Here is a 22,737-nt window from a genome sequence, read left to right on the forward strand (position 1 = left end):
CACACACTGATGGTCCAGCAGACATGGGTTTGATTCCTGTTCCAGGAAGACCCCACATGCTGTGGTGAAACTAAGCCTGTGCGCCACAACTGCGGAAGCCCAGGCACCTAGAGCCCATGCTCTGCAACAAGAGAAGCCACTGCAATGAGAAGCCATAGCCTGTGACTACAGAGTAGCCCCCCGCATGCCACAACTAGAGAGAGCCCTTCAAGGGCCACAATGAAGACCCAGAGCAGCAAAAACTTAAATAAATAAACCTCATAAAAAATAAAAATTCCATTTACAAGACCATTATAAAGAATAAAATACTTAGGCAAAATTTAACCAAGCCAGTGGGTAGAAGACTCCTACACTTAAGACTATAACACATTGCTGTAAGAAATGAAAGGGGACCTAAACAAACAAACAAACAAAATTCTGCCTGTAATGCAGGAGATGCAGGAGATGCAGGGTTCAATCCCTGGGTTGGGAAGATCCCTTAAAGAAGGAAATGGCAACCTGCTCCAGTATTCTTGCCTGGGAAATCCCATGGACAGAGGAGCCTGGCGGGCTACAGTCAGTGGGGTCACAGTCAGACTCGACTTAGCAACTGAGCATGCGTGCATGTACCAGATAATTTACAGATTTATGTTAATCTTTGCAACCCTGTGAGGCTTAGAAAAGTTAACTTGGACTTCACTGTCAGTCCAATGGATAAGACACAACACTTCCAATGCAGGGGGCCCAGGTTTGATCCCTGGTCAGAGAATTAAGATCCCACTTACTGCAACGAAGCCAGCGTGCTGCAAATAGAGAAGCCTAAGTGCCACAATGTAGAGTCTGAGCAGCCAAAATAAACAATAAATTTTTTAAAAAGAGAAAAGTTAACTTGTCCAAGATTACGTATTTGGTAACTGGAGATGAAAAGGTTAGAACTACTATACCTATATATTCATTATGCATCGGGCAGGATGTTAGGTGTTTGACATGCATTATTTATTTAATTTAATCCTCTAACAGTCCTACAAAGGACATATTATTATCCCTATTTTGGTGATTAAGATAGCTTGGATTAAGAGAGAAGCAGCACAGGTGGGGGGTGGGGGATGGGGGTGAGGTTTAAGCCACTTGGTCAGAGTTATCTAGCTGGTAGTGTAGGTATGAGGTCCCTAAAAGGACTGTCTGACCCTGAATAACAATATGAACAATACAAATAACAGGTAAAACCTATTGCATTCTAAGCAGCTATACATTCAGAATCTCATTTACTTCTAAGGCTGGATCCATAGCTTGCAGGCTAAGTCGCGTCAGTTATGTCCAACACTGTGAAACCCTATGGATCATAGCCCACCAGGTTCCTCTGTCTGGGAGATTCTCCAGGCAAAAATACTGGAGTGGGTTGCCATGCCCTCCTCCAGGGGATCTTTCCAACCCAGAGATCGAACCCACGACTCTTAACGGCTCCTGCATTGGCAGGCAGGTTCTTAACCACTAGCAACACCTGGGAAACCCAGCAGGATTGGTTACTTTCTCCATTTTTCATTTAGGGAAACTAAGGCTTTAGAGGGGTTAAGGAAACTGTCCAAGTTGACAAATATGGTCAAGGGTAGAGACGTCAGGTTCTCTCTTCCTCATTTTGCTACCTGCTTCTCAATGGCATTTGACAAAAGACCCCTTCTTGATTGACAGCATAACTCCTGGGGAGGTTTCATTTTTCTCTGAGTTACCTTGGTGCACGTACTTGTGAAATAGGTATCATAACTTCTCCAAAGAGAGTGTGTGAGTGCATGAACATGTTGGACCCCACTTGAAGGAGATGTGGATGGACTACATACCAATGCCCTGAGGAGCAATTCCAGAGTTGCTCTGTCATCCAGGTCATGAAATGCCTCCTTCTCATTTGTGAGAAGACTCTGCCAGGGATAATAACATCTTCTGGGAAGGGAATTAATGCTGTGATGCCCCTCACCATCTTCCACTGAGAAAGCCCCTTGATTTATAGGCTGATAACTGCCAAGTAGGATGAGTGTAGATGTAAGCAGTAGATGGAAAAAAATGTGTTCTCTTTTGTGGGTAATGTGAAAATATCTGTGTCAGAGAGCGATCAGAATGATGTGCAGGAGGGAGAGGAAAGGGGAAAATATAAGTGGAAAATGGGGTTTAAAAGCAGTGTTGTTATCGGGGTCTCTGGAAGACAGCAATGAAGAAAGATTTGTCATTTCACTTTTTTGTGTGGGTTAAGCATTGCTGCTCCTTTGGTGCTTTTCTTCTTCACAGCTTTCCGGGAAGAATGGATGGCTTTAGAAGTTGTCCTGGTAAAATGAAGGGTTGACCTGTAAATTGGCTATTTTTTCCCCCCACTGAGCTCAGGTGCCCTGGGCAAGAGTTAGTGAAAGAGAAAGGCACTGTTCCTCCGGGGCCACTCCACACCCAGACTGTCCTTAGTAGGTGTAGAAACGTGGATGCCCTGACAAGCGCATTAACCAAGTCCCCACTTCCCTAGCCAGTTGTGTGATCCTGAGCCAGTTCACGCACCTCTCTGAGCTTCAGTTTTCTCACCTGCAAAACTAACGCTTTGAATCCGACGACACCTCAGGTCCTGTCCTGCTTTGCAGTCCCCAGACCTCCACACCACCCATCCGGATTCCGCCCCATCCTGGAGAGGTCACCTGTGGACTCGTGCGTCTCTCTGCCATTCGCCTTCCTCTCTTGCTTGGTCACAGTTTTGCCTGAAACGCGGAGATCTGGCTTCCAGATGGGCTAAACATCTCCTCCCAGCCACAGGGAGCTGCGCTTCTGGGGTCGGTTTCCGCACTAAACTTGATGGTCTGGTTTTAAAGGAACTGTCTGGTCGCGTGTCCCCGAGTTACACTGCAGTGCTAAATGCTGGAGAGAGGCAACAGCGGGAGAATCCAGGCAGGCGGCAGGCTTTGCCCGGGGAGGGCGGGGGAGGGGCGGAGGGAGAGAGGAGCGGAAACCACGGAGGTAGAGTCGGGGACGGCTCGGAGAGCCGCACCAGCGCCGGGAGGGGGCAAGTCTATATTTATAGAAAGCGGGAAGGCGGTGCGGTAACAACTAGACGCCGAGCCAGCGGGAGCCTCGCGGCGCGCCGAGGGGGAGGGGGTTCCGCTTCCTCCCCGGGCGCCCCTGCACCCCCACCCCCGCGCAGACGGCCGCCCGCCCGGGTGCCCCGCGCCCCTCGGCCCAGCCGGGCTCGGCGTCCCCGGGCTCCGCGCTCCTCCACCCCCAGGTGGAACTGGCTCTGCGGTTCGCCGAGCAGGACTCCCCGGGAGATGTGCTGAGCAGTGGCCGGCAGCCCGTGTGCCTGCCCTGGACGCCGCTGACCCGCGCCCCCGGCCACATGAGTGCATCTCTCAGCCGAGCCAGGTAAGAACTTCCTAATCTTCCTGAGCCCCGCGGGAGGAGCGCACCTGGATGCCTGGGGTCGTGGGAGAGGAGAGGAGGGATGATGCGCAGGGATCCCGGGAACCTGGAGGCTGTGGGAACAGGGGGTGGGAGCGGGGTGCCTTGCTCATCTGAATTTTCTTAGAGCGACCTCAAAGTTACCGGAGGGCACAGTAAAGCTATTAACATGGATGGTGGCCCGGCTGTGGGGTCCACCTTTGAGATTCGGCGTCCCTAGGAAAGCACGGAGAACAACTGCACTTGTTCATGAATTTGCAGAGATGGCTAAGCTGGCTTCATTCTCCATTCAGTTCTGGAGATGTGCTTAGGCGAGTGGTGAGGGCAGGGCTGTGGGCATGGGGGTTGTGTCTGCTTCTCTCTAGCGTTCTGGCAAAGTTTGAACTAGGGGCACTGGCTTTCTTTCTTCTGAGCAGTGCTTCCCTGACCCCACCAGGCCACCCCGGTCAGTCTGTGCCTGTCCCCCTAGTGTGGTGGAAGTCCAAGCTTTGGAAGAAAGGCAGAGTGAACACCATGAGGTTTATCCAGTGGTACCTAGTAAGACTAGAGAGAGGCTCTGCCTTTCCTAATTTCCTCCTAGCACAGAAGTGGAAGGTCTAGTAATTGGAGGAATTCCTGATTTGGACCTGGGGATGCACTGAGGAGTCCCATTCTAGAAGAAATGGAATTACTCTTAAGAAGTGAATGAAGGGATGAGAAGGCATGGCCATGGAAATGAATTTGTTAGAGACCAAACAACTTGTTGGCACCCATCAGCCAAGTCACCCATCAGCTGACTTCATGCGTGGAGAAAGTTCATTCCCCTCAAAGTTCCTCAGCCCGGTCCCTAGGCTCCAAGGCCACGTAGGAACCAGCAGCTGAGAGCGTGCTCCTGGGCTGTGAATGCTGGTGGATCTCAGAATAGCGGGGAGAAGTGACTCCATCACACACCCGGCATTGGAGATCGATAGGGTGGGAGGATTGTGCACATCACTTACACTTTGAAAATCCCTAGCTTTATCCGGAGTGAGGGTGGGGGTAAAGACTTGTGAAAAAATAATGAAATGTTTTCATGACAGCAGCAGATGTACCTCCCACCCCTCTGGTGAGGACAAAGAGATTTGTGCAGGGTGCTGAGCTGTCTCCCCTGCCGGTGCCCACGTGGGCACATCACCTATTGGAGCTAGAGAAGGTTGCCTTAGGGATGAGGAGCCCTCAGCTGGGGGGCTTTTCAGGAGGAGAGTATCTTGGCTGGGCTGCCTCTTTGAGCCCAGGAAACTGATATTAGAAACAAGTTGAAAATGCTGCATTTCTGTCCTTACCCCAAAATGCCCCTCTTTGCCCCTCATCTGATCTCAAGACTCGTTGTGGAGCAGGTGCACTCAGAGAACAGTGTACACACTGTTCGAATGTGACCTGTTCCTCTGTCTTTCATTAAACAGCATTAAGAAGGGTAGAGGGCAAAGTATAGACTTGTATCTCTTGTGTGAGAAATTGAATCTTGTGCTCTGGCTGAGGGTAATGTTTATTCTGCCTGTTCAGTGGGGCCTCTGCCTCTGTTTCGTACTTGAAAATCACGTCCGTTGTTCATCCCGGATGTCCCTGTCCATGTCACCTTCACTGCTTCTTACAATTGAACCAGCTGCCCTGGATGGTATATAGTGAGGACGTTGGTGAGGTCACAGCCTTTGCCTGGGTCCCCTCCCCTAGGCTCCTGTACTTTGTCACTTGCTCTGAAGATCTCATCCTCAGCTTGTACCTTGGGCCCAGAGCTCTGCTTGCATCATGGCTGTTTAGGAGATCCAGGGTCTCCAGTGGAAGCTGGGAAGTTCTGGTTTCCCAGGTCCACACTCAAAGGCTGCTAGGTTTTGGAGATTTGAGGCCGGGCTTTGGTGTTCATGTTGGAAAGAAACCATTATGAGTAACTGATCAATACCTAGCCAAGCTGGGGTCTTCCTGCAGGACTCCAGGTGACCTCATCCCCAAATGTGAACGCCTTATTTGGTTTTTTGCTCATCTGCACTCAGGGATCATGGATCATAGGTCTTGAAAGAAATCACATCTGTATAAGGATATGGCAGATAAAGGGGGTCCCTGCCACCACCTTCTAGCCTTTGCTTTTGGACCATGGCGGTCATGTGATATATTCACAGATCGGCTCACTATTGACTCCTGGGTCAGGGCTCTCTGGTCAGACACATCTGTAATGTGTACACCCGTAACAGAAACCACCAGTGCAGGGCTGCGGCTGCGTCCAGGGGTGTTCCCACTGCCCTGCTTCCACTGTCTGCTGCTTTCATACAAGCGGCCTGTCATTTTCAGCTGTCTGTGGTGTTGGGCTGCTGTTTACAATTTTGCTTGGAATTACCACCTTTTCCAATTGCCCCGGCTGAGAGGGTGCTTTCTCTTGTGATGCCTGCTGTGGTTTCTACTCTGTTTTGATTTTCATGCTCCTTTCACCTTGATCAGGAGCCTTTCTTTCTTCCCCTCCTTACCCCCTTATGCACCTGTGGATTAGTACCTCAGGAACCACATTTCATTTTCTGCCGTAGACATGATTATTCTTTAAATTGTATTAAAATCACCATTTCGTTAATTTGATCCAGAACCCTCACATGCACAAAGCAGAAACACCACTGGGTTCCATATACCCTTTATTTTTGTGGATACAGGACTCTGACTGCACAGGGGTGCCCTGGTATCACTCTGCTTTGTACCTGGTGGGTGCACATTGTGTATCTGCCTCTCAGAGGAACATGGCCAGTAAGAGGCAAGAGGGCGGAAACAATCTTACAGCAAAGGTGGGGTGGGTGTTTTAGGAAATGGGATCATGAATAGAGATATGCTGTTATGACGGTCCTTCTGATTTATTGAAGCCTCATTTGGGGTGTTTGAAAATAGAGCTCTTTAGATAGGAGAACACTTGGCCTTGGACTTGAGCACAGATCTGTAAGATAACAATAAAAACAGGAGTTTAAGTGCTTCTCTTGACTGGGTTGATGTTGATGAATCTGTGATTTAGTGGTCTGCTAACCACCTTTTCTGGTAGACTTTCCTCAAAGCAGCAGTGAAGTTCTGTCTGCACAGAGGAAGTTACTGGCGATCCACAGGAGAGGCGGAAGATGGCTTCATAGGCAAGGAGGTCCGTTCTGGGCAGAAAATGAGCTCCTCTGCATTGCTTCCATCAGCCCTATCAACAGACTTGAAACTACCTAACCCTTTGGTTTGAAAGCAGGTCAGATAGTGGGGCATTTCTGAGACCTCAGCAGGAATGAATGAAGCAGGAAGCCTCACTCTCCAGTCTCAGCAACCATGTGGGCTTTTGGTGCAGCTCTGGAGCCCTGGTTAAGGAGAAGATTCCCTTTCTGAGCTGAGATTTGTTAAGGCGGCTGTGGGCTTCAGGGATCACCACTGGAGAGTGCGACTTGGGCATTTATTTATTTATTTTTATCTTCATAAAATTGAAAATTGACTTGTCTAGAACACAAGGCTTGTGAGGTACCTCCTGCCTGCCCACCTGCCGGTAGCTGCTGAGCTCCATGAATAATAAACGTATTTGGCTAGATGAGGGAATATGAAAAAAAGCATCCCTTGAAGCTCATGTCACCTGATCTAATTGATCTCTGAAGTTCCATTTTCAGTGTCTGGGGCTTGGTGAAAGGGGATAAAGATGGGAACAAGTTCGGAGAGCAATTCCTAGAAAAGTTTGTGAGTCCTGGTGTACCTGCAGGTAGGCAGTGCAGGTGAGGGAGTAGAGCCCTGGAGGAAGACCAGTCCCCGCGAAGGAGAAAAAGAAATGACACCTAGAGATGATGAAAGAGGGGTGGCCGGGCGGGGCGGCCGGGAGAGGAAGCCAGCCAAGTGGGAGGAGAGAGAGGGAACAGATGGAGTAAGAGGAAGATGCAGAGAGGTGCAAGGAAGGGTGAAAAGGGGGGAAAGAGCATAAGAGTGTGAAAGCTGTACCTCACCTTCAGGGTTTTTCTCTTCCCCCTGCTCCTCTGGCACAGGGAGCAAGCAGGCGATCCGGCAGAACGGCGTGGTTTTTGTGCTGGTGGAGCCTTCTCATTGAAGCTGTCAAGCCTCAACCCTTCACGGCAGCTCGTTCTATTTTTACATTGTGCAGAATTGAAATTAAACAAATGACCTGTGATGGCGTTTTCATGAAGATTTTATCCAGCACACCCACACAGCCAGTGCCGGGGTGGCTGAATATTTCGCATAATATTCTGTTTAATCAGATAAGAAGGCATCCTCAAGAGAAGCCTGGGCTTGGAGAAGAGCTGCTTTGAGGAGGGGTGGACAGAAGCCCGAAAGGAACCTTGTCCATAGGCTTGCTTGGGCTTGTTAGCAGGAGAACTTCCAGTTAACTGAATTCTAGGGGAGCACAGTATTTCCCCTCCCATAACTTTTTTTGAGGAATGGGCATTGGCTTTGATTCCAGCCTTTTAGAGACTTTGTCCAATTCTCCTTGGAGATCACATAAAAAAAAGAGAGAGAGAGTTATGGTTGGCTGAACTTTCCCTGAGTGGGAGATCTGCTTAGGATTCGGGCGCTTGCCCTGTTGGTTGGTCTGCTCAGGGAAGCTTGTGTGTACTTTGCTGGTGTGACAGTGCTTAGGTGGCAGGAATATCCACACTGTAAATCTTGTTCCTCGTTAGAACACAGAGAAGACAATGCTTTGTTGGTTTAGACATGGTTGATTTAGACTTACTTCCTAAAGTCCCAGGAGACTGAGTAGCAATTAAAATGCATGCTCCTTTGCCCATAACCATTCTTTGCTTAGTCACTCAGTTGTGTCCGACTCTTTTCGACCCTATGGACTATAGCTCACCAGGCTCCTCTGTTCATGGACTTTTTCAGGCAAGGATACTGGAGCGGGTAGCCATTTCCTCCTCCAGGGGATCTTCCTGACCCAGGAATCAAACCCGCCTCTCCTGCAGCTCCTGCACTGGCAAGTGGATTCTTTACTCCTGGGCCATCTGGGAAGCCATCCAACCATTCTTTAGGAAGGGGAAAAAAAAACCCAACAGTGCATGTTAAGGGGACAAGTTAATAAGACAAGGTTGGTTGGGCAGATGTGAAAATGAAAGACTATTCAAAAGACTTGTCCCTTCTCACACACATGTTTGTGTTTAATGGGGTATTTATGACCTCTTTTGCCATATGCATTGAATGTTTATACAGTTCATTGTCTCTTAGCCTCTAAAATGCTGTTTTGACACGTCCAGCAATCATGACAGTGCAGACTGTGGTTGAGTCAGTTCCGACTTCAAAGGAGTGAGGGATGGGACAGTGCGACTCAGAAAGGAGCTCTTCTTCCTGCCCACTAGCCTTGTAGAGGCTGATCTTTCCCACCAGAACTAAGCAGGCTTACTAGTCAGAGAATATTCCCTGCAGTGACTATAAAAAGGTATCTTCATCTCTGACGCAGAGCAATTGAGAGCATCGACATGTGCCATATGGATGTGTGTTCAAATACCTGGGGAGACGAAGGATTGACAGTCCATTAAGAGAAAAGCAGAAGTTAGGTTCCTTCATTTTTCTCTAATCGGGCATCCATGTGTGTTTTCTCTCTGCATTCTTTCTTCTTGGCTGTCTGGTTCAGGCAATTTCTTTGGCCTGGCTTTGAAGCCAAGGAAATTGACAGGGAAATGTTTTATGCATCTTGGAGCAAAAGGGAAAAAAAGATGAACTCAAGTCAGGACTTCTTTTACTACCCTCAGGTTCAAAGTGAGGCCTCCCAGATGTAAAGCCTCTGTCTCTCACTCAGACCTCCCAGCTGCATGGTGCTTAGAATTGAACTTGATTCCTCATGTCAGCCCCACAGTCACGGGAGCCAAACATGACTGTTTTTATCATTGCCTCATCTTAGGTTCTTCCCAGACTTCTATGCTGGGACCCTGAGTTTTTCATGCTCGAGTCTTTATTTAATTGAATCCTCAGAGCAGGTTCCTCAACTTGTTTGGAAGTAGAGAACTGATAGAAAGTCTTTATCTTAAAATGTCCCCTTTCCCGGTAAGGTAAGGTTGACATCACCATCCCATGAGTATAGACGGTAAACAAAAGTACCTTGAACTCTTCAGTGGGTTGCCATTTCCTTCTCTAGGGGCTCTTCCCGACCTAGGGATTGAACCCAGGTCTCCCACATTGCAGGTAGACACTTCACCTTCTGAGTCACAAGGGAAGCCCTTTTTTAATTTTATTACTACTAAAGTATTATTGTAGTGTATGCTATTGCTCATAGAGCACTTATGTTATTTTATTGAATCATCATGAGAACTTTATGTGGAATAAATTTTTATCCCCATTTTATAGTTACTGGAACATACAGACATGATGTCGGAGATCACATCGATAGGAAGTGGTGGAGACAGGGCATCAACCAATGTTCTATTTTTAAAAACTATGATCCATTCTTAAATACCATGATATCATTCTCTCTCTTGTGGATGCTACTCTAAATTTTCAATGCCATCTTTTTTTCTCATAGCCTTTCCCATCAGCTGTCATTAGTTCTCTTTCTCTGTAGGTGAGGGTGTAAGGAATTCCTTAAAATATGGACACCCATGCAAAACTTGTTTAAGGAGTTGAGAACAGAGAGGCAGACTGTATTACTTTCCTTGACACCTACTGCCTTTCCTTTAGGTTTTGGTATGTGAACCCACTGCCAAGTTTTCTTGACATTTAAGTCAAAGAAAATACTGAATGAAAGTTGGCATTATACCTACTCCTCATAACTATGATATCCCTCCTTTCTTCATAGATTATCCTGAAGGAAGAGTTAGTTCTGCTCCAGCTGAACCAGTGGCTAAATAAATTTCTGTAAGGCAAAAATGATAGAACTTGAGGAAGACTGCTACTTCCAAGAGAGAGCTAAGCAAGTCCTGTTAGGATTCAAGTCTCTGTAATTTGGCCTTTTGATGTCTTTCTTCATCTTGGCTGAGGTTGTTCCCTTCTGTTTGAATTCAGTTGGCAACAATCAATAGAGACTGTTAATTTCTGCTCTTTTGTATGCACATGAGTGTCCCTGCTGTTTGTCTGAAAAAGCACAAGCCCAGGTGAAGAAGGCTGGGCTGATGGCTTTATTTAGCAGTTAGTTTACCCCAAGCTGAACGATAGATTATGGCTTGTCATGAAGCAGGAACAGGTTAGAAGGGACAACAGGACTCAGAGTATTTGCCCAACGGAAGGTGAGATGAGAGGATTTCTGAAATTGGCTTTAAATAATCTTACATATTTTCTTTCCTCCCCAAGCATGATCATTCTTAGTACATCTGGATGCCTCCTGCACCTGAGCTCACTGCTGGTGCCAGTTTCGACTCTTCAGACTCTTCTGACTGAAGCCTGATATCTCTTAGCAACAGCCAAATTTAATTTAGGCACTGAGCCTTTGGGCATCTTGTATACCTGTTCTGATGATGATACTGTGATCGTTTGGACAACTGGTCTTGGGAGAGGACAGAAAGTGGTACCTACAAGCCTGAAATCAGAGAGAAAAGAATACAACATGAGCACTTTTTATGGATTTTATTCCTGCGTTGACAGTGGAAAGAAATGAGTTGATGGATTGGAATGTGGGTTATTCTGAGCACTAATGAAGCATCCTTATCTCCTGTCCTTTTCTACTAGGGTATCATCTTTTGGGGCTTCCCAGGTGGCTCACTAGTAAGGAGTCCCTTTTGTGAAGCAGGAGACGCAGGCGACTTGGGGGGGTTCAGTCCTGGGTCGGAAAGATCCCCTGGAGGAGGGCATGGCAACCCACTCCAGTATTTTTGCCTGGAGAATCCCATGGACAGAGGAGCCTGTCGGCCTACAGTCCATAGGGTCACAAAGAGTCAGACACAACTTAGCAACTAAAACAATACAACAACGACAACCTTATCTTTACCCCTTGTGGACAAGATGTAATGTATTCTCACCACAATTTTATTCTCTTCTTCTTTATTTCTGTCATTTTTTGAACCATATCCTCTGTTTATACTCCTGCAACAAACGTTTGTTAAATAAGAAACTGGGTGGGTACTGGGAATACCCAGTATTGAATAAGATCTTTCTTTCTTCAAAGAGCTCATGGTCTAGTGAGGAAGGTAAGCCGAGTGGAAGAGTCAGAGACAACTTGTTAACGGCTCTTAAGAGGTAAGAATAAGGCAATACAGGAATAGAGAGCCAAACAGCCCAGGAGAAGCCCAGAAGGCTTTTTCAGAAGAGGTTGTATTTGAGCTGGGGCTTTAAAGGGAGAGTTGACAGGTTCCAGATGAGAAAGGGTGAAATTGTATTTCGGTCAGATAGCCTGTGCAAAAACAAGAAGTTGTGGGGTATTTGATGCTTCAGACCACAGGGTGTGCTGCAGGAGGGCTTATGAGTACAGAGCAGTGAACTTGGAGTTGACTCTTAAGGTCCCGTTCCACAGCTGAACTTCAGAGAGGTAAGGGGGAGCCCTGAAGGTAAGGAGGAGAGTGAGAAAAACAGATGAGTGTGTTTGGGAGACTTAACTCGGGCAGCGATGTGGGGATAACCAAAACAGGGGGAGTCTGAAAGCCAGTTGCCAGCAAGGGGCTGCTGAGTGTCCAGGTGAGATTTGAAATGAGTCTGAGCTCTGGCAAGAAAGGTTGGAGTAGACTGTCTGGATTTGAGAATTAGTTTTTCAAAAGAGACCACAACTTGGTAGTAGGTGGATGGTGGAGGCTGAGGGAGGGGGGAGCCACAGCTTGCACTAGTGTTCTAGCCTGATGTTGTCCTAACTAGGTCAGGAGCTGCAAATTGAGATATGATGTTTCAGAGAAGAAGCAGAGTTGAAAAGGAAGGTAATGAGATCAGAGTCTGAACAGGATGAGGACTGAAAAGAGGCCGTCGGAGTAGAGACGCAGGGGGTCGCTCGTAAACTCGGCCAAAATGGTTTTAATGAAGTCGTAAGGGAAGATGGATCTAGAGGAGGCAGGTGCCATGGCTCAGAGTTGAGGAATTGAAGGCAGCAGGGAGTTTAGGGACACTGCTCTCAACATTTGAAGAAAAGGAGGACAGTTAGAAGAAAAGTAGGAATAAAAGCAAGATTTTTTTTTTCTTTCTTTTTTTTTTTTTTTATTAGTTGGAGGCTAATTACTTCACAACATTTCAGTGGGTTTTGTCATACATTGATATGAGTCAGCCATAGATTTACACGTATTCCCCATCCCGATCCCCCCTCCCACCTCCCTCTCCACCCGATTCCTCTGGGTCTTCCCAGTGCACCAGGCCCGAGCACTTGTCTCATGCATCCCACCTGGGCTGGTGATCTGTTTCACCATAGATAGTATACATGCTGTTCTTTTGAAATATCCCACCCTCACCTTCTCCCACAGAGTTCAAAAGTCTGTTCTGTATTTCTGTGTCTCTTTTTCTGTTTTGCATATAGGGTTATCGTTACCATCTTTCTAAATTCCATATATATGTGTTAGTATGCTGTAATGTTCTTTATCTTTCTGGCTTACTTCACTCTGTATAATGGGCTCCAGTTTCATCCATCTCATTAGGACTGATTCAAATGAATTCTTTTTAATGGCTGAGTAATATTCCATGGTGTATATGTACCACAGCTTCCTTATCCATTCATCTGCTGATGGGCATCTAGGTTGCTTCCATGTCCTGGCTATTATAAACAGTGCTGCGATGAACATTGGGGTGCACGTGTCTCTTTCAGATCTGGTTTCCTCAGTGTGTATGCCCAGAAGTGGTATTGCTGGGTCATATGGCAGTTCTATTTCCAGTTTTTTAAGGAATCTCCACACTGTTCATAGTGGCTGTACTAGTTTGCATTCCCACCAACAGTGTAAGAGGGTTCCCTTTTCTCCACACCCTCTCCAGCATTTATTGCTTGTAGACTTTTGGATAGCAGCCATCCTGACTGGCGTGTAATGGTACCTCATTGTGGTTTTGATTTGCATTTCTCTAATAATGAGTGATGTTGAGCACCTTTTCATGTGTTTGTTAGCCATCTGTATGTCTTCTTTGGAGAAATGTCTGTTTAGTTCTTTGGCCCATTTTTTGATTGGGTCATTTATTTTTCTGGAATTGAGCTGCAGGAGTTGCTTGTATATTTTTGAGATTAATCCTTTGTCTGTTTCTTCATTTGCTATTAATTTCTCCCAATCTGAGGGCTGTCTTTTCACCTTACTTATAGTTTCCTTTGTAGTGCAAAAGCTTTTAAGTTTCATTAGGTCCCATTTGTTTAGTTTTGCTTTTATTTCCAATATTCTGGGAGGTGGGTCATAGAGGATCTTGCTGTGATTTATGTCGGAGAGTGTTTTGCCTATGTTCTCCTCTAGGAGTTTTATAGTTTCTGGTCTTACATTTAGATCTTTAATCCATTTTGAGTTTATTTTTGTGTATGGTGTTAGAAAGTGTTCTAGTTTCATTCTTTTACAAGTGGTTGACCAGTTTTCCCAGCACCACTTGTTAAAGAGGTTGTCTTTTTTCCATTGTATATCCTTGCCTCCTTTGTCAAAGATAAGGTGTCCATAGGTTCATGGATTTATCTCTGGGCTTTCTATTCTGTTCCATTGATCTATATTTCTGTCTTTGTGCCAGTACCATACTGTCTTGATGACTGTGGCTTTGTAGTAGAGTCTGAAGTCAGGCAGGTTGATTCCTCCAGTTCCATTCTTCTTTCTCAAGATTACTTTGGCTATTCGAGGTTTTTTGTATTTCCATACAAATTGTGAAATTCTTTGGTCTAGTTCTGTGAAAAATACCATTGGTAGCTTGATAGGGATTGCATTGAATCTATAGATAAAAGCAAGATTTTTTAAATGATGGGAGGAACTTGAAAATGCCTGTCCATAAAGGGGGGCAGCTAGTTAGAAAGGGAGAGATTAAAGATACAGGAAAGAGTCATCTAAGAGTAGGGTTTCTAAGAAATCAATAGGCAATAGAATCTATTAAAAAATTAAAAATAGGTGGATAGAAAAGATTAAATTTGTAGAGGGAAGAATCACCTTGGAGAAGCCAAGGTGATGGTGGGCAAGCCAAAAGGTTTCCGTATAGAGCTGATTCGTGGGCAAAGCGAGCAGCTGGTTGGATTTCTCTCTGGGGGGAGATGTACTAGAAAGGTTTGTCAAAACCACTTGGCATCAAGAGTGCTGGTGAGACTGTTCTCGAGGAGAGTGACCTAGAGCCAAGCGAAATCAAAAGATGATCAATAACCTGAGAGAATGAGGAGATGGAAAAAGAGATTGAAGGGAGGAATAGAGTGAGAAATTTCAAAGAAAAGGGTTGGAGTTTGAGATCCTGGTGACACATCTCAGAGGTCCTTTGAGATTCTAGGGTTATCTGGATAAGAGGATGCATGTCAGTGACCATCCCCCTTAAATTAGCATTGCCTTAATTGTGCTATCAAAAGATGGAGCTGTTTATTCCATGGTGTATATGTACCACAGCTTCCTTATCCATTCATCTGCTGATGGGCATCTAGGTTGCTTCCATGTCCTGGCTATTATTGTTGGGTAGGTGACCAAGAAAGGCTGAATTCAACATTGGATAGTCCCCATCCATCTGGGATTAGTTAGGTGTGGGCCTCACTGGAAACAGAATACTGTGTTGGATGACATCTCATATGTCAAACCTGCCACTAGGTTTTATGAGGATGTACAGTTGCAGAGCCCAGTTAACAATGTTTTGAAAAATTTCTAAAACATATGATTGTAAGCTTTTTCCACCTGGGACTTCTGAAAGTCCAAGCCATAGAATCTTTTTTTTTTTGAATGAGCTTTTAAGTTAAATTAAATTAAAATTTGCATCATTATTGCCTTAAATTTGTCCTTAGCTCTGACTTCATAGGGCTTCCCTGGTGGCTCAGATGGTAAAAAATCTACCTGCGATGCAGGAGACCTGGGTTCAATCCCTGGGTTGGAAAGATCCTCTGGAAGAGGGCATGGCAACCCACTCCAGTATTCTTGCCTGGAGAATCCCCATGGACAGAGGAGCCTGGTGGGCTATACAGTCCACAGTGGAACAACTAAGTATAACACTGGCTTCATGAAATTTTAGGTTCATGAAGTGAATTTTTTAGACCATTCCCCATCCCTCCACTCCAGCCAGGTAACAATGGTTTCCATTTTCATCCAAGCTGACATATTCCATAGGGTTGATAACTGAGCCACATGCTTTCTATAAGTATTGTCACCAGAAGCCGAGCAAATGACGGACCTGCTGAGGCAGACAAAAGATCTTTCTGTCATTCACGGAACAGTGTCAGCGGGCTGCCTGGCCCTTTCTGACTTGCCCTATTAGAGCTGTCTGTGCCTCGTCTGTCCTGCCTCTCTGAGCCCCATGCCCAGGCTCAGCCTCAGATGACCCCCGACTTCCCACCCTGTCTCTAGATGTCACTTGCTTCATCATCGCAACGTCTGTATTTTGGTGCAAATGCATGTCTCTTCTACATGCAGATCAAACGAACATAAGTCTCTAGGTATCTATGAACAGCTGGTGTCATCCAAAAAGAGCTTTAGAAGTCAGGAGTTTCATCTGCCTGTTTATTTGTTTAACTCAATTACAGAGCACCAGAGCAAGGTTTTAAAACATCTTTGTCAGTCTGTTATCCTTTCTTCCAGGTATTTCTGACTTCTTCCATTACTGTTCCCGGAGGAGACTAAAATATAAGGCTTCGACGTGGATACAGACACATTACCCACTAAATAATAAGAGTGTCCTTCTGATGATTTAGTCTTTCCTTCGTTTTATGATGGATTCTGGACAAGAAATATTAAAAATTAGGATCTCAGTTGCCTTCTTTGTCTTCATTTTTGTGTATTCCTGGCTATTTAGGAGCCTAGAATCATCTCTTCTAACCTTTTACAGATAAGGAGGAAAATGAGGCTCAGAGAAAAGTCAGTCATCCAAATTCATAAAAACTGGTTTTTGGTAGACCTGGATGGGACCAGCGCCCCCATCTCCTGACCCAGAATTGAGAGTCAGCAACAGAACCTCCAGGGCCTGGAGAAGCCTATTTTGAAGAAGGGTAGCCGGGTGTTCCCATTTTGGTGACAGCTTGCGGGGCTACCTGTTCAGTATTCTGGTCCTCAGTTTGCTTCCCGTGTAGAGGATCTTGTAATGTTTTCATCCTGTGCTCCCTCCTGTCTCTTCCTCCCCTGGTTGTCTGTGGTTATGTGTTTAAGGGAGAGCAATCAGAGCAGGTAAATTTTGTTTTACTACCACACATTAAAAAAAAAGAAAATCATATATAGGGGACTTCCCTGCCAGTCCAGTGGCTAAGACTCCCCCCGCCCCAATGCAGGGGCCTGAGTTCGACCCCTTGTCAGGGAACTAGACCCCACATGTCACAACTAAGGCACAGCCACCAAAATAAATAAATAAACTTTAAAATTCTTGTTCATAATTGTGAGCTGGGGCTTCCCTGGCCATCCAGTAATTAAGACTTTGCCTTCCAATGCAGGGGGCATGGGTTCAATCCCTGGTTGGGGAACCTATGATCCCATATGCTGCATGGCAGGGCCAAAACAAGGGAAAAAAAAGAAAGATAATTGTGAGCTGACCTTTTCTACAACAGTGTTGGTCTCTTCCACAGCAGAGAGGCTGTAACCAGGCATAGCAGCAATAGTTTGCCTGATGTTATAGCTGGAAAGGTTTGGGGTGGGGATGAATTTTCAGTAACATGTGCAGATTTCCCTGATGACTAGGCATCGACCACCCAGCTTCTGGCCTGCTAAGGTGTCGCACAGTGTCCCTGTATGACCTGCCCTAGCAGGGGAATCTGAGTCAGTGCTTTCCCTTTCAGAAAAAGTGGAAGTTCTCCCAGGTCACTGCCTTGTCAGTCTGTTTGATGGATTCCCTGGTGGCTCAGACGGTAAAGAATCCTCCTGCAATGCAGGGGACCTGGGTTCAACCCCTGAGTCAGGAAGATCTCCTAGAGAAGGGAATGACAACCCACTCCAGTATTCTTGCCTGTAGAATTCCATGGACAGAGCAGCCTGGCGGGTTACAGTCCGTGGGGTCTCAAAGAGTCGGACTCGACTGAGAGATGAACACTTTCACTTTACTTTTTTTCACTTTATGCTTAGGGCTGCAGAAGCTGGTACTAAGCAAATGTCCCTAACTCTCAGACTTTCTTCATTCCCCAGCAAAGGCATGCTGAAACAGTGGAAAACATGCTTAGAAAGATGGAAGTCTTCAAGGTATATCTCTTATATATATAGATAGGAGAGGATCATTTGACCATAAATAAGAAAATATATGGAAACCAGTAAAATAGCCCATAGGAAAATTATGGAAGTCTGTTGAGAAAGTTTCCTGGTCTCCCTTCTCTGTCTCCTTGGAACATGAGTTAGTAACCTGTATTGTGGAACCCTCAAAGAAATCATCCAGGCTCTTTTTGCCAGAGCTTGAGGTCCCTAACAGTTTAGCTCTACAGAACACATGGTCATTCTGAGAATTGTTTCCTATTGGCTGATTATTTTGTTTTCTGATTTGGTTTCCCCAGGGAGGATCCCATCTGGACAAAATATCAGTTAACAGCCTTGTAGCCATCCATGTTAATAGCTTTACTGAGTGTGTATTTAGACACACTACCTGTGAAATGTGAGATGTGGTAAGGCGTTTCAGTATATTGATGGTCTCTATGCTTTGAAAGTTTTCCTGGTCTTGTTCAAATGCCACTAACTGCTTCCAAAATGTTATGAAGTATGTGTTTGTTGTCTGGATTGCCCCTATGTTATCTGTGCTATTGTTTCCATCTGTTCTTAAATTACTCATTCAGTAATTTTGTGTTTTGTCTGCCCAGTTATCCCCTACCCCAGTCAAACTGAGTCTAGTTTTCCAAGATGGGCCATTGTACTGTGGAGTCTCAGAGACGGAACGCAAAGTAAACAGGACTCTACTATGCAGAGGCCCCTTCTTCCCTCGTGAGAAAGCACTGTCTGTGCTCAACTCTTAACTGAAGCCGCAGTCCAGAGTTTCAAGGAGCCACCTCTCAAACATGGTTATCATTAAAGTTTAGAGATTTCCAACCACAGATTTACTATCTTTGGAATAAAAGCTGGAGAGCAGCCTAATTCACATCTAACGCAGGAAGGGAAGTTAAAGACGGTCTTGGCATCCTTCAGATTGCTGACCCTCCAGGTATGACAGCCTGTACCTCCAGCCTCCTGGAGCACTTGTCTGCCATTTGATTAAATTATTGCAAAGCAGCTGCCAGTGACCCTCTGCTTTTGTTTCAGATCACCCCAGTGTGGGGCTGATGGGCTGTCACTCTGTGCTGAGTGCTTAGCAACAGATGTGGGAGAACCAACCCTAGGAAGGAACTGTATAAAGCATTACTTAAAGCTCTGTCGCTTAGTTGCCACAGCCTTGGTGGGACATGATGGCATCTCTCTTTCTCTGTGTCACATAGAGCAAGAAAATACTCTTCTGTGAATGAACTTCTCTCAGGGTAGTCACGGTGTCAATAAATGCTAGCCATTGGACCTTGGCATTGATCCAGGTCTGGTCTATATCTGAAGAATTGTCATCATCTTCATCATCGTCATCAGTGATTTTCATTGAAAACTGTATCACAGACCAAACCCTTTGCTAATTAAGCACAGTGCATTCCTGGTCTCACTTAGCTCACAACACCATCCTGAGTCAGTACTGGTAATTTTCTAATTTCTCAGATAAGAAAAGCAAGATTTGGGGGACGTAAGGATTTCCTCAAAGTTATTTAACTAGCATTCAGAGCTGAGATTCTAATCTAGGTCTGATTTCAAGCCTGAGCTTCCAACACAACTGTGTGACATGAAATAAAGCTCTCGGAAACTATTTACCAGACATTGCCTCCGTCAAAGATATGAAGTTAGGCTTATGAAGGTGGGGATACAGAGAAGCATAAGATGCCTCCCACCCTCACGTCACTTTAAGAGTTGCTGGGCAAGAAGTCATTTGAAAATATTTAAGAATACACTAAATACCCAATATGTGAAGCATAATAAGTAATGTATTAATAAGGAGGGGAGGTTTCCAAGAAAGCAAAACTCACATGGGACCTTGAACAGTGGGCAGGGTTTACATAGATGAAAAATAAGTGGGAAAAGTGTTTCAGTGATATGAACAAAACAAGGATGAGCAAGTTCTAGGCATGTTATATTGTTGAAGAGTAGAGAATATTTGGGGCTGGGGCAGATGGTATTATCCATGAATGAAAGTTTTGTGTGCTCATCTGTTTGATGAGACGTTTGATGTGGAGAAGGAAGTGGCAACCCACTCCAGTGTTCTTGCTTGAGAAATCCCATGGACAGAGGAGCCTGGTAGGCTATGTCCATGGGGTTGCAAAAGAAGCAGACACAACTTAGCAGCTAAGACCATGCCAAAAATATTTTCAAGAGTAAAGGATATTTTCTTACCTCCATTGTTGCTTTAAAAATAACATGAAAAAAGATAAAATTAATATGCCTAAACATTGTTAATAAAAGACAAAGTGAAAGTTATTATATATCCAGGGCTTCTCTGGGAGACAAACATTATATATTGGCTTTTTTTTTATTGGCTTTTAAAATTGTTCATTTTATTAAACATGATTTGGTTGGCCTTTTATAGTTTACATATTTCCCACATCAAGCAGATAATGAAATTTGAATTTACAAAAAAGAGATGTTTAATGAATGTCTACTCTTCAGAGGTGTTCTGGAGGAAGAGAGTGAGAGAGAAGGTTGAACATGTAGATTATAGCCTCACTGATGTCAGGCTCAGGAGCTGGGACCTTCTCTTGTAGACTCAAAATATTCACTGTGTTGTCTGAGAGTTATCGATGGATTTTAAAACCTTTTCTGACAAATTTTCAAACTGGTTGCCTCTGTCATGTCCCCCTGTCTTAAGTTTTTCTGGAGTTCACGTGGAGGGGTAGGTGTTCCTCTGACAAAGACATTGATTTATCTATATGGAGAATGCCAGTGTTTAAGGGATGGGGGAAGAAGGAAGGCCTATGAAAAAGTCAGGGACTTCCCTGGTTGTCCAGTAGGTAAAATGCTGCGCTCCCAATGCAGGGTGCCTAGGTTCGATCCTTGGTCAGGGAACTAGATCCCATATGCCGCAACTAAGGACTTGCATGCTACAACTAAAGATCTTGTGTGCCACAGCTAAGACCTGGTGCAACCAAATAAATGTGTCTTTTTTAAGTCAAAGAACAACTGATTGGGGAATTCGGTTACTGTCAAGTCACCAAAGCTCAGGAGTAGAGAGTTTGAAGAAAGTGAGGAGGAATGGGGATCATGGGTATGATGGGTGTTAAGATGCAACAGAGAAGAAAAGGAGACTGCAGACCAAGAGGAATTTGATGATTGAATTTGATGACTGGTCCGTCAGTGATCTCAGAGAACAAACACATCTCTATAATGCAGTGGGACAGCAGCCCTATTGCAGGGGAATAATGAGCAAAAGGAGAGATGATGGTCACCATAGTACAGGCTGCCCATTTTACAAGGTCAGTGGCCAAAGCAGAGGAAAATGAAAATACTAGTAATAGGGGCAGAGAATTAATCCAAAATTCTGCTTTCTCAAAGTGGGCTAAACATTCTTGAAGATGTAGGTTATAGATAGAAGAAGAAACAGAAGAAATTGGAAAGAAAAGACATCACAACTTTTTGTTGCAAAGACAGAGGGGAGCTCTGCCAGTCCACTGGGATAGTATAGCATCATATTCTAATGATACCTGGATGAGAACAACTTTTAAAAACTGACTGTTTTCATTGGTGCATTTACTACCTCCTTCCCATACCCTCCCTGCTCCCCCCCCAACTCAGTTCTCTGCCCTTAAACTTGTAAGTCCATATTTTCCTTAACTCACCTCGATGATGACTGTATGGCAATGATTGTTTATTTATGTTTGGAACCATCTTTTTCCTCAAGCAAGTGAACACGTTGTTGTGTTTACATCACTGTAAAGAGATTTCTATTGGCTGTTTTTCTTCAGATTTCTATCTTCATGACTTAGGACTTTTGGATTACTGAAGTTTTTCTTCTTCTCTTTCATAAAAATGAATGAATGAATGAATATTTGAGAAAAAAATGTGCCCACTCAGGAACATATATGTATATGTGTGCATATATGTACATCTGAAACACGGTAGCATCTCCTGTGCCCAGACTCTTTGTTAAATATTAGGGTTGGGTTGAGTAAAGTGAAAAAAGTAAATTAAAGAAAAAGTAAGTAAAGAAATTGCAAAGAAGAAAAAGTAAAGAAAAAAATCTTACTTCTTTACTAAAGTAAAGAAGAGTAAAGTCATAGGCCCTGTTGTCGGACAAATTCACTCTTTAGGGAAGAAGTAAGATTTGCACTCAGACAGTTCATCTCTGATAGGAGTAGGACAATGACAGAAATATGTACAGGTGCTTTAGTAATAGAGAAGAGGGGCACCCAGCCCTCCTGGGAGTATGGAGAAACATTTCCTGGAGGAGGTGATGCTTAAGTGTTTAGGATCCATTGAAGGATAATAGAGAGCAGGGACTTCCCTCGTGGTCCAGTGGTGAAGACCCCGGGCTTCCACTGCAGGGTACACGGGTTCCATCCCTGGTGGGGAACTAAGATCCTGTGTTCGACTTGGCACAGCCATAAAAGACAAAGAGAGAGAGTACAGGCAAAGAAAAGTGGGGAGAACCTTCTAGGCAGAGAAAACCTAAGCAAAGTGACAGAGGCCAAAAAAGGTGTGGTTTTCATAGAAAGCATTAAGGGTTTTAGAATTACACAAGTAAAGTATGAGAGGTGGTTTGAAGGAGATAAGATGTCTTGGTAGGTGCACTTGATAAGGTTACGAGGGACCTTATATACGTGCTAAGATCCTTAGACTTTATTCTAAGGGCAAGGGAAGGCTATTGAGGAATTTGGGCAAGGTAATGTCATAATCATATTTATGTGCAGATCTACTCTGGTTGCAAATGATTGTGTCAAGAAAGTAGTTTGATTAGAAGTGTCTGTTTTCAATTTACCAAAAAACCAGTATCAGCTTACACAAATTATGTGATGATACTTTTCATGCAAGAAGAAGGCCAGAGAAAAGTGGTTCCTGGCATTGGTTTAGGCAGTTGAAGACCCAGGGTCATTTCCACTACACCATCCTCTCCAGTTTTGCCTTTGATCCTCACGCTGTTACTTTGTGGTCGTGAGAAGGCTGTTCCAGCTCACGTACCAAGTTCATATTCAAGGTGAAGAGAAGGGGATGTGGTGGTGCCAGTGCTGTCTGTCCCTTTTTAAGGAAGCTTAGGTTTTCCAGAAGCTTCCCAGGACACTTGCCTTCCTGTCTCATTGACCAGAGCTGGAAAGACCCACCACTGGCTGCAAAGGAGGCTGAAAAAAGTGTTTATTCTTTTCAGCTTCCATAATACAGAAGGGCAGGGAAA

At 44.9% G+C, this 22,737-nt stretch overlaps 1 protein-coding gene across 5 annotated transcripts in view; it reads left to right on the top strand.

Moving 5' to 3' along the window:
• The first annotated feature begins 2,965 nt into the window (after window positions 1-2,965).
• GRAMD1B (GRAM domain containing 1B) overlaps window positions 2,966-22,737 on the top strand; it is a 260,267-nt gene continuing 240,495 nt past the window's right edge. For all 5 annotated transcript variants that reach the window (XM_043481183.1, XM_043481184.1, XM_043481187.1 and 2 more), the window contains exon 1: window positions 2,966-3,366. The gene's annotated coding sequence lies outside the window, so the exon portion shown is untranslated. The remainder of the gene's footprint in view (window positions 3,367-22,737) is intronic.

This window comes from Cervus canadensis, chromosome 11, assembly GCF_019320065.1.
Source record: "Cervus canadensis isolate Bull #8, Minnesota chromosome 11, ASM1932006v1, whole genome shotgun sequence".
Taxonomy (NCBI): Eukaryota; Metazoa; Chordata; class Mammalia; order Artiodactyla; family Cervidae; genus Cervus; species Cervus canadensis.